Below are 12349 nucleotides of genomic sequence, written 5' to 3'. Positions count from 1 at the left end.
ATATTATTTGTGATCAGATTTACTTGAAACTTTGTTTTAATGGTCTCTCATTTAATTTCTGAAAGATCTATCTCGACAATTTAAAAAAGGGAAAGGTGTTGCAATTTTTGTTTGGGACATACTTTATTTATGGTTGAATTTACTTGAAACTTGGTATATATGCTGTTTGATATTATTAATCAAATGAAAAGAGGTTGCAACGTTTCCATGGGCTACATTTTATTTGTACTCGGATTTACTCGAAGGATGCTCATTGCTGAAATTAAGCAAATACGTGTTTTGGCAATTTTTAAAAATCAACCCTTAAGGATGAAATGTTGTTGCTACGTTTGTATTTGAAAGATGGCGACATTACACAAAATTAAAACGTTGTAAGGGTGAATTGGGAGTTAAAAGGTTTTATGGAGAAAGAATATTAATTTCTGGGAGCGAAGCCGCGGGGAAAAGCTAGTTATAAATATTTTTTTTAATATACTTTCGGCTAAGTAAATTAACGCGTATCAAGGCCATTTCGTTTGTATAATTGTCAATTATCAGTTTTTTAAAAATTTTATAATTCCGCGATGACGGTACTTTCAATGTCACCGGCTCCTCGCCTAAAAAGATGATGCCCTTTGATAGCTAGTGTAGGTAGATTATAAATTACAGAAGTAGGTTGTAAGAAAATTGATTTTGAAATGTGTTCGAGGTAGATAATAAAAATGCCCTTTTATAATAAGTTTCCAAGTAATAATGTTTTTGTATTCGTACGTAAACAGGTAAAGATGGTAGTGGGGACTTCTTCCCCTTTTTCATTGCCCTTTGTACACTTCGATTTTATTAGAAACTGGGGAGCCCACTCGCGGCCTCGGCGCGACCGTACGAGCGACCTTGCTAAACTTGACCTTGTTTTATTTCAGTAGCGTACTCGGGACATATAACGTTATAAGGAACACTGTCATTCCACCACGGTTTTAGTTGAACTAAAATTGTTTTAAATTTAATACAGTAATTTATACATGAAGTACATCTATGTTATGTAATTGAAATTGTCTTAAACGAAATGTCACAGACAAAAAAAATATTGGAGAAAATTTCATTACACGATGTATGGCATTGCGTAAAGACGAATTTATCAACAACATACGTCAGGTATTCCCTTCCTTTCATGATGCTGTTGCTAATATTAGTATTAGTATAAAAAAAATGAAGAAATCCCCATGATCGATTATAGTGACGTCATGGGGATTTTGTTATTAAGACACGGTTAGAATCCGGAAATCCAGTTTCTTCAGACAACAGCCGTGAAAGCCTAAATTAAATTTTTGTAGAGACGCACACACAATCTTAAAATAATAATGTAATATTTTGGATTATATCTTTTAATAAAAATTTTAATAACCTATAAGCAAAGAAAAAGATTAAAATAAAATTCTTGAACTGCGAACGTTTTATTTTCTAGTTCCCCTCCCCCCTCCGGCATGTCACGCTAAGCAAAATCCTTCCACCTCTTATTTGCGAACGTATTTTTATGAACAGCCCCTTAGTATTGTTCATATTCGTTATAGAGAGTTTACACTATAATAAATAATCTTGTGAAATTTTTGATTTCGAAAGTACGTGGATTATTACAGACTTTACTTTTGACTCATTCATATGAAAAAAATATTCTTAATAATTAGTAAAGTAATTTTGGTGGAATGGGCGTGCATTCCCAGAATCTGAAAGGTTAGTCAAAGGTTATAGACAAATGGAGCGAATAGATTACGTAGGTCGCACCTGTTTTTCGACTCGTCTTCACATAAACTATTTCTCCCCCGCCATAGACGGTCGCTGCTTTGAAAAATAACGTGAAATGTTGACGTGCCTAATTAACATGAAATTATTTCTCTGAAATCTACTTTCATATGATATACGCATTTTCGTAACAAAAAAAATTAAAGTAATAACCAAAAGTATGGATTTTTTTAAAGAAAATTAATAAATAAGACGATATCAATAAAAATTATTGAAAAATAACACTAATCAAAACGTTTGTTTTTACATAATGACCAATATGTATTATAGGTATCTACACAGATATCTACATAAACATTTTTGAAACAAATAATAATGCAACACAATCACTACTGTGGCGCTAAAGGAGATGTAGAACTACTATTAATTTTTTTTTCTTAGTTTTATCTTGCAATTAATAAAACCATTCATATATCTCAAATTCTTTAACTCAAAACTAACAATCAAATTGTAAAAATCGAAAAAATTAGGGCCAGGATGCACTATTGGCATGTTGTTTCTGGGAGGTCTAAATAGCAATATGTTTACCAAATTGGCATTTCAAAATTTGAAGTGGAAAATCGATCAATTCTATAAGTTGAGACGAGACGAGCTTCGTACGAGATACGTACGCTTATCATGCACACTGTTGTTGTTAGTTGAGCCGGATAATCAGGAGCATCATTAAATAAAGACAGAGAAGTCAGAGGTGGTCTCAGTATTTTACATCTGAAGTCTCACTGTCACTTAAGGTTTGGCGACACATTGACTAGATGAGATTTGTATGAAGTACGTAGATTTCTCATGTACACTTTTGTTGTTAGTTGTGTCTCCTAATCAGAAGCATCATTAGATAAAGACAGAGAAGCTAGATGTGGTCTCAGTATTTTACATCTAACGTCTCACTACCACCTAAGGTTTGACGACAAGCAATATGTTTACCAAATTGGCATTTCAAAATTTGAAGTGGAAAATCGATCAATTCTATAAGTTGAGACGAGACGAGCTTCGTACGAGATACGTACGCTTATCATGCACACTGTTGTTGTTAGTTGAGCCGGATAATCAGGAGCATCATTAAATAAAGACAGAGAAGTCAGAGGTGGTCTCAGTATTTTACATCTGAAGTCTCACTGTCACTTAAGGTTTGGCGACACATTGACTAGATGAGATTTGTATGAAGTACGTAGATTTCTCATGTACACTTTTGTTGTTAGTTGTGTCTCCTAATCAGAAGCATCATTAGATAAAGACAGAGAAGCTAGATGTGGTCTCAGTATTTTACATCTAACGTCTCACTACCACCTAAGGTTTGACGACGCACTGACGAGACGAGCTTCGTATGAGATACATGTGCTTTTCATGCTGTGCCGGCTAATCAGAAGCACCATTTAATAAAGACGGAGATGTCAAAGGTGGTCTCAGTATTTTACATTTGCAGTCTCATTGACACTTAAGATTTGGTGACACATTGACTAGACGAGTTTTGTATGAGGTACGTGAGCTTCTCATACACATTCTTGTTGTTAGTTGTACCGGATAATCAAAAGCATCTATAAATAAAGACAGAGAATCCAGAGGTGGTCTCACTACTTTACAACCCGACGTCTCACTGCCTCTTAAGGTTTGACGACACACTGACAAGACGAACTTCGTATGAGATACGTGCGCTTCTCATGCAGACCCTTGTTGTTAGTTGTGCCGGTTAATTAGAAGCATCATTAAATAAAGACAGAGAAACCAAAAGTGGTCTTACTACTTTACATTTGACGTCTCACTGCCATTTAAGGTTTGACGACACATTGACCAGACGAGCTTTGTGTGAGATACGTGCGCTTCTCATGCACACTCTTGTTGTTAGTTGTGTCGGCTAATCAGAAGCATCATTAAATAAAGACAGAGAAGTCAGAGGTAGTCTCACTATTTTACAATCTGACGTCTCACTGCCACTTCAGGTTTGGAGACACACTGACGAGATGATGTTCGTATCAGATACGTACGCTTGTCATGTACACTCTTACTGTTGCGCTGGCTAAGCAGAAGCATCATTAAATAAAGACAGAGAAGCCAGAGGTAGTCTCACTATTTTTCATCTGGCATCCCACTGCCACTTAAAGTTTGATAACTCGTTAGCGAGACGAGCTTCGTAAGAGATTTCTATGCACGACTCCTGGGGTAGTTTGCTCTTAATGTCATGTGCGTTGTTGTTAAAATATGTTTTCAAATTTCACAAACACTCCTTAGATAAAGTAATGTTAATATTAGAAGAAGAGGTCGTAAAGGTCGAGGTAACGGAAAACACCAGTACGCACATTTTCGTCACACCGATAAATATTTTTGAAGAATACAACTTATGGTTGATTTCGAGATTATAAAATTATTTATTTATAAATTATTTTCCTTTAGCGTACTCTGTCTGTCTATCTACAGAGTTTAAACTTGTAATCATTAGGAATCGAGATAAGTTAATTCCAAAAATTTATTAAAATGACGGATATTACACTACAAGTTTTGATTCGATAATTTGGGAAATTTGGCCGAAGGTCTCGGGGTCGATTCCCGGCGGGGGTGTGACAACAGCAACAATTTTTCCCTCTTTAATTTGAGGTAGTGTGTAGTGGGTAAAAATTCAGAAATGAATTTTCAGAATAATATTTCATATTAAAAGTTCCAGTTAGAATTTTAATGAGAATGGTACTAGATTCCGTAGTAGTGAGTATTGGCCGATTCTGTTGCAAAAATGAGAAGGGTGCCATTGTCCGATTATTATTAAATGACATACATCTGTCATTGGCTGAGAGTTAGGTTAATGGAAATTATACAGATGTTGAACGCGCGAACCTACTAATTCCTACTCCTCATTTTGTAATAGAATCGGCCGAAGCACACTACTTACGTCCGTTGTACTCCATTGGAGTATTTTCACATATTTCGACCAGTGTTTTAAAAAATATTTGGAATCTCTTGTAATGATCGAGATTTCTCTAATTTGGCATACGTTTGAGTTTGTGAGTGAAACACTGAACTCCCATTTAGAATAAGTGACAATGTAAACCCAACGAAGCGGATTATCTGTAGTTGGAATAATAATATAAACGTAAACTACTGGACCATAACATTTAAGTTTTATAAGAGGTATACAACTTATCCGGTTTGGATTATGGAATAAATAAATAATACTTTCTCTCGGAAGTCGTGCTTTCAAAATAAGTTTCCTGACATTTTCAACGAAAAAGTTTCTACAATTTCAACAATTCTGAGCATGTTACAAACAACAAAAGTTAACTTAACGTTTCTAATTTAATTGCGAGTTGATACAATTTTCTGTTGAACTTCTGACATGAGATTGGCATTGAAAGTACTTTTTGAAAACAAAATTTTAACAAAAGGGTAGCATTACGTAAGACTAATGATATTTCATGCCCATTTTGAATTCTGGGGTTTAGTATAGCTGAATAACTCCAAATTAACCGAAGCAAAACTTCACAAGCAGAGGTTATTTTATAATTGTTTACAGAGAAATAACCATCTTCAAATTACAGAATGGACTTATTCGAATATACTTATTTTGGGGGATGACAATTTAGATAAATCAGGCCGCTGCAGGTCGCGTCCAAACTAAAAAAGTTGTTATCAAAGACACTTAAACTAAAATTTTCTCCACCATCGATGTAATGCTAAGGGTTGAACGAATTAATGATCTATCTTTGTTTCTTTGGTGCAAATTGAGCGATGAAATGACTCGGAAATCCCATCACCCACTTGCATCAATTTTACTCCATTAGGATATTTTCATATATTTCGACAAAGACAAAGATAAAACTAATGACTGGAAAGGCGCAACAATAACAAAAAGAATAATACAGCATTGAAAATAAAACTAATCGGAAACGTTGAACTACCCTACTGTACCCTTATACACATCAGTTAAACATTCGTTCCCATAGAGGTCACTGGGCCACGGAAAATGCATCGCAATTTCAACCAAATTTTGTAATAGAATCGGCCAAAGCACACTACTTTCATCAATTCTACTCTATTAGGATATTTTCATAAATTTCGACAAAGACAAAGATAAAACNCTTTAACCTGTTGGAGGCCCTGGGCACATAAGCCTACCGGACCCCCTACAGCTTTGACAGAGAATTATTTTGTTGTGAATGAATAGACAATTGTAATATGACTCGAAAAAGTAACTCTAATATCATTCTCATGTTGGTACTTAAAATTGTGTTTTTTGAAAAGGCACCCTTCTAGTTTTCAGATATGCAAAATCGTCAACCAGTTGTTCAAACTCTTTCTCTTTGAGCATATCCCATTCTATGGACTGATCAATCTTTCTGGAAGCATTGTTCGTCTTAACTTATTTTTTATTCTTTTCCGTTTAAAGAAGGAGCGTTCGCCACTACAGTTAGTTACCATCATGTTTAAAAAGATTCTCAATGCAATTTCTACATTTGGAAATGTGTCTCCAACTCGGTTTTTTATCAAAACTTCTGGAATACTATTACTTTCTTCATTTCCTTTCAAGTATTTTGCCAAATACAGACATTCTATTTCGAATTATTCCTCGTTAACATCTTCATAGCAGCAAATTCTTTGCAACTTTGTCTCGGGATTTGGAGTTTTCAAGCGAAAAACAATGTCAACAATAACCAATGTCCTTGTACAAACTCAATTGCTGTTTTAGATGCACGCTTGGGGTATCACTTATGGGAAGTAAAAGGTATTTCTATTTTAATATCTCTTCTCAACTCAGTTGGACTATCGGTTTAGAGTCATCAAAAAATGTCTGGCGCGAATTTCTAAGTTCTTTGAGACAAGTCCTTGTAGTCAGATTTTGTAAAATAAGAATAAGGATTATTTAATTATGAAGATCGTCGGCCTACGATCGGACCTCATATCTACGAACGATGTGCCGTTGATAGTGAATAACTTTTGTCCCTGCGGTAACATCAACTCTGCATTATTTTACTAGATAGATAGATAGCTTTATTAAAAACATTATGTTTTATATATACAAGGTGCAGTTACATTTACATTTACTTATTTTATCTTTTCTACTTTCTCGTTTTTCTGCTATTTACCTCCTTATTCATATTTTTCTCATCTTATTTAGACCATCCTTTCTTTCCATTTTTATTAATTTTCTTCTCCTGCTATTTTTCTCTTCCACAAGATTTCTCTCATCCTTTTCATGTTGTTCACTCCTTCCAGTTGAGCTTTCCAGCTTTTTGCAGAACTTCCCGTTTCCCCACATCGCTCAAAAATATGTTCAAGCGTCTCTGGCTCCTTTTTACATAATCTGCATAATTTCTTTTCTTCTTCCTCCCAATACCTTGACGCTCTATTTTCGCTTCCCAATCTGAATCTTGCAGTTAATTGTAGGTGGTTTTTTCTCTTTACTCCTTCATCTTTCAAATAATGAGGTTTTTCTTCTCCTTCTTTCCATAATATCTTGTACTCTTGAGCGAATTTCATGTTTCTCATTTTCTCTCTCCTTCTTTGTTTGTCAATATCTTTAGTTAAGTTTTCTAGTTCCTTCCATACATTTCTCTCATTTTCCAGCTTCCATATATAATGTTTGATTGACCATCCTCTCTCCATTAAAAAATTCTTTCTTTCTTTTTTCCATCTTTCCCTTGTGGTTTTCTTTTCTTCCTTTTGCAAGAGCGCAATTTTGTCCTTAACTTTTACACATTCTTTTAGTATTGCGTTGCCTTCGGAATTTAATATTTTTTCTTCGTACTTTAAGGCCCTTTTTGAATATTTTATGGTCAGTTTTTCATATTTTGTTTCTTCCTGAAGAAGGTATCTCGGAGTACTCTTATCTAGCTTTAGTGTCCATTTAATATATCTGTCCTGAATACTTTCGATTTCTTTTCTCTCTTCCCATCCCCAGATTTCTGCCCCATACATTATTATACTTTCTACTAGTGTCTCGAAAAGAAACATTCTCTTTTTCCAGCAATCTCTTAAGTTTCTTTCTCCTATTCCCCATACTTTTCCCATTACACTTAATGCCTTCTTTTTCAGATTTTTAATGTGCTTGTCTACTCCATTATTACTCTGTAATATGAAGCCTAAGTAATTAAATTCTGTAACCTCTTCGATTGTTTTTCCGTTCCATTGGAATTCGACCTTTTTCTTTCTTCCTCCTGCATTATTATTTTACTATAATTAGCTTAAAATACATTTTGTATAAAGCTACTAATTTCAATGTATAACGGTGACCTTGATATGAGCTACTTTACCCAAGTACCATTGTATTCAAGGTACATTTTTATTCAGAAGGACGCTCCGCATCCTAAGCAATCTGACCCCACTTACGTCATTCTAAAGGTTAGGTAAGGTTACTCGCAGCCATTATTACTACTACTAACAAATTTACTTCATATCGTGAAAAAATTCAATACAACAATAAACTAACAAAAAAAAAACTCAAGGACAAGGTGACTAAGAGATTTGACTTAAACGTCGAAAACGACCAGATCATCGATTAAGTTACATCCATGTTTGTAAGTAATTTATAATGAATTGGAACAGCAGATTTAGTCATATAAATTTTTTTATTTGAAAAATTCATATTGATATGTAAAAATTTATGTCAGTAACTACAGACGGAACTTTGATTATGAATGAGACTGACAAATTTATGGAAGTTTTATCCAAGTTTTGAATGTAAGATACATTTTAAAAAACGTGTATCTTGTATAATGTACCTATAGTCAAACCGTTCAATACTGACAAGAAATTCATAAATGAAAGCGATGAATAGACTAATGTTGATTGCAGGTACAGTTGGGACAATCAAAATTGGCAAAGTCCTCAATAACTTATCTGTGAGTACGGGCGTATCTTATTTCTTGTTTTCACTTGCTTCATAAGCAGTAAATATACAGTGAAAAAAGATAACCAGTGCATCGGTTAGAGGTCGATTAGGTATGCAAAAGATCAGGATCGGATTTAAAATTACCTGGTTGGAATTATATCTTTAAACAAACGTTTTTACTTTCCTAAATTCCTGAGAATATTGAACTTTGTTTAAAGTCCCATGCTGGCAACATGCTCAAATTCTGCTCGTTTGCATCTCTTTCCGTTACACATTAATTAGTGAAATGTTACTCCTTCTACTCTATTGGTGTCCGCTGCAATTCCTACCTGTCATCTCTTTTCTATGTTTACGAAATTCCCTACAACGTCTGTCGTGTAGAAGTGTAAAAGTAGACATTCTGCTAGCAGCTGCTCTAGTCTGCGACAGTTTTATTGCGGACTATGCCAATTTTGAACGTCCTAACTATAGACGTATGGTGAAAATACAATGAGTAGGAATGGTTAGAAATGAGCAAGCATCAGAAAGAATAGGATAACATGGAATGTATTGAAAAAAGAAGAAATGAGATAGTGGGTCATTTTCTGAGATGTGAAGGGATAGTTAGAGATATATTAGAAGCAAAAAAAAAGAAGGAGTTAAGAGGGAACAGATCAAGACCTATTAGAATAGATTACTGGCAGCAATTAGTTAGGGAAATGGAATAATCTACTTTTAGCGAAATACGAAATCCAATTAGTCTTTGGATTGAGACCATACGGTTATGATTAGAAGGAATGTCAATTTTTAATATGGACCATCCATTAAGCGATTATAAGGAAGAATGGAGATATCGATTTGAAAGTCGCTGTATGAACGTCTGCTTTGGTTGAAATATATGAAAATGCCTTTATTTAGCATTAGAACCCAGCTTCACTATTCACATATGTATAATGGTATTTGAACATTTCAGAACGTTCTAGAATATTCTACTTAAGAAGAATGTTAGATACTCGAGAACGTTATAGCTGGCCACTACGTTAGAAACAATCAAGAACATTCTAGTAGGTACATTCTTGTGTAAAAGCCACGAGTGGCCGCTTCTAGTGGCGACTACAAGTGACCAAGTGACACCTATTTGCCTGCTTAACAATAGGAGTTCCGGAATTCTCCATTGGAGTAGGACTGTGGCAATTTGAAGTGATGCCGTTCGGTTTATGCGATGCGCCAGCTACATTCGAATTGCCCATGTAAACGGTCTTGAGTGGCTTCATGGGGAAGACTTGACTAGCGTACCTCGACGACATAACTATGTTTGGAAAAAATTTCAGTGACCATGGAGAATTTGGAAGAAGTATTTCAAAAAAAAAAAAACTTTTGGGTGTTTCATTCCCACCAGCCAGTAATGCTGGTGGGCGGGCAGTCCCTCCGGACTATGCCGGAAGGTAGGGCGGAAGGCCCTCTTCAGCCTGCTTTCAGGAATCGTGGGAATGGGTGGGTGGTGGTTCGGGTGAGAAAGATGAGACGGACGAAATGAAGACAGAAGTGAATGAAAGATTATCTGTGGAATATTACTGCCTCAGCATTTGCCTAAGTGATCTAAGGAAACCACAGAAAAACTTGAACCAAGACAGACGGACCCGGAATCGAACCGGCGTCCTCCCGAATGCTAAGCAATGGTCTAAACCTCTAGGCCATGCTGCTCGGTGAGTATTTCAAGGTTTCTACATGTCAATCTGAAACTAATCGTAAACCCCAATAAATGCCAGCTGTTTCAAGAATCGGTCAACTGTCTGGGGCATACAGTTTCGGGGATCGGCGCTTGCGATGATAGGAGCAGTGCAGGAGTGACTAGTATTTATCGACGTACATACATCAAGTCCGAAGAATCTATGGGTTTTGAGCATATTATAGACGATACGTTCCTGGATTTGCCAATATTGTCAAGCCTCTTACACGACTTATCGATAGTAGACCATTCAGTTGGGAACTGGATTGTCAAGATGAATTGGAGAAGTTGTTAAATAAGTCCTCTTTCCACACCTGTTCTATGCTGTCCTCTTCCATCAAGGAAAAATCATTGGCTATTTCAATAGAAATCTATCCATCTCAACAAAACTATTGTGTGACCAGGCGAGAACTGTCTGCCATAGTGAAGAGCATGGAGCGTTTTTACAAGTATCTTTATGGGAGGAGGGTTTTGTTACGGACTGGCCATGCCGATTTAAAATTTCAAGCGCTGAGGGTCAAATAGCACGTTGAATAGTAAAGTATCAAGAAAGAATACATTTTGGTACAGAATTCCGAGCTGGAAATAGCCACAACAATGCCGATTCTGTATCTTGAAGACCATGCTCGGAAAACTGCAAGTAGTGTAGACGCGTCGAGAAGCACGAGGAAGTTAGAATGATAACCGCAACGGATCATCACTGGCTTCTTGAAAACATCAAGACAACAAGACTCAGTCCTGAGAATGCTTTGATGAGAATGGAAAAATGAAGGAAGGCGATTGATTCATTAAGAACTGGCTGCTAAATCTACAGAAGTGAAATCGTTATGGACTCCTGAAGTGGGTGGTAGAAAACAAGGATGGTATTGAAAGCAGTCATCATCTGATCATACCGCAAAGTTTGGCGATAGTTCATGATAGTTCTTTGGCAGAGAACTGCCACAGATTTGGCAAGGCCGTTTTTGGAAATCGATGATGGAAATAAGTACATTGTAGTGGTAATGGATTACTTCACGAAATGGGTGGAAGCGTACGCTCTTTCTAACCACCAACAGTCACTTCTGCCCTTCTTGAGTCCTGTCTCAACTTCTAATTGTCTCTAACTAACCCTTCATGTTGAACAATTGCGAGTTTTACTCGTTATTGTGTAAAAAAATAATAACTAACTAGTATAAGATACACGGATATATTCTACGACTAATAGTTAGAAACCTTCAAAATGTGGTGTTATAGGCGAATGATGAGGATAACATTGGTAGAAAAGGTTAGAAATCAAGAGGTATTAGAAAGAAATAGGAGAACAGAGGACTCTATAGATGTCAATAATAAATAGGCGAGATACGTTGGTAGGACACCTTCTCAGGCATGAAGGTCTAGTCAGAGACATATTAGAGGCAGAAACAGGAGTTAGGAGGGGTGGAGGTAGACCTACGTTAGATTACTGTACGCAAATAGTTAAAGATGTGGGCTGTTCTAGTTTTAGGGAAATGCGAAGTTTAGCTGAGGATAGGAAAGAGTGGAGGCACGTGTCCAACCAGTCTTAGGACTGACGACCTTATGATGATGAGTAATTTCCAAGAAAAGTGGGTGTAACAGACAGACAAGGGTTCCGCATCATCGAATTCTAAAAACGAGAAATGGGACCTTAAGAAAACTAAAGAAGTCAATGTTATATAACACTAGCTTTTCTCCACGGCTTCGCTGGCAGAAATTAATATTGTTTCTCCTTAAAACCTTTTAACTCCCAACTCACCCCCTACAAAGTTTTAATTTTATCTTATGTTGCCATCTTAGATTTAAAATGTAAACGTAGCGACAACATTTCATCCTTAAAGGTTGATTTTTAAAAATTGTCAAGACATGTATTTGCTTAATTTCAACAATGAGTATTAAGAGCAACCTACGAGTAAATCCGACTATAAATAAAGTATACCCCATGGAAACATTGAAACCTCTTTTGCTGTTTCATAAAATTTTAATTATTANNNCATAAAATTTTAATTATTATAGAGAGTTATTCAAATTGCTATTTTTAATAAAAAAAATTGTGTATA

The sequence above is a fragment of the Agrilus planipennis genome, unplaced genomic scaffold (genome assembly GCF_000699045.2).
Source record: "Agrilus planipennis isolate EAB-ADULT unplaced genomic scaffold, Apla_2.0 scaffold309, whole genome shotgun sequence".
NCBI lineage: Eukaryota > Metazoa > Arthropoda > Insecta > Coleoptera > Buprestidae > Agrilus > Agrilus planipennis.
This window is presented reverse-complemented; position numbering follows the sequence as displayed.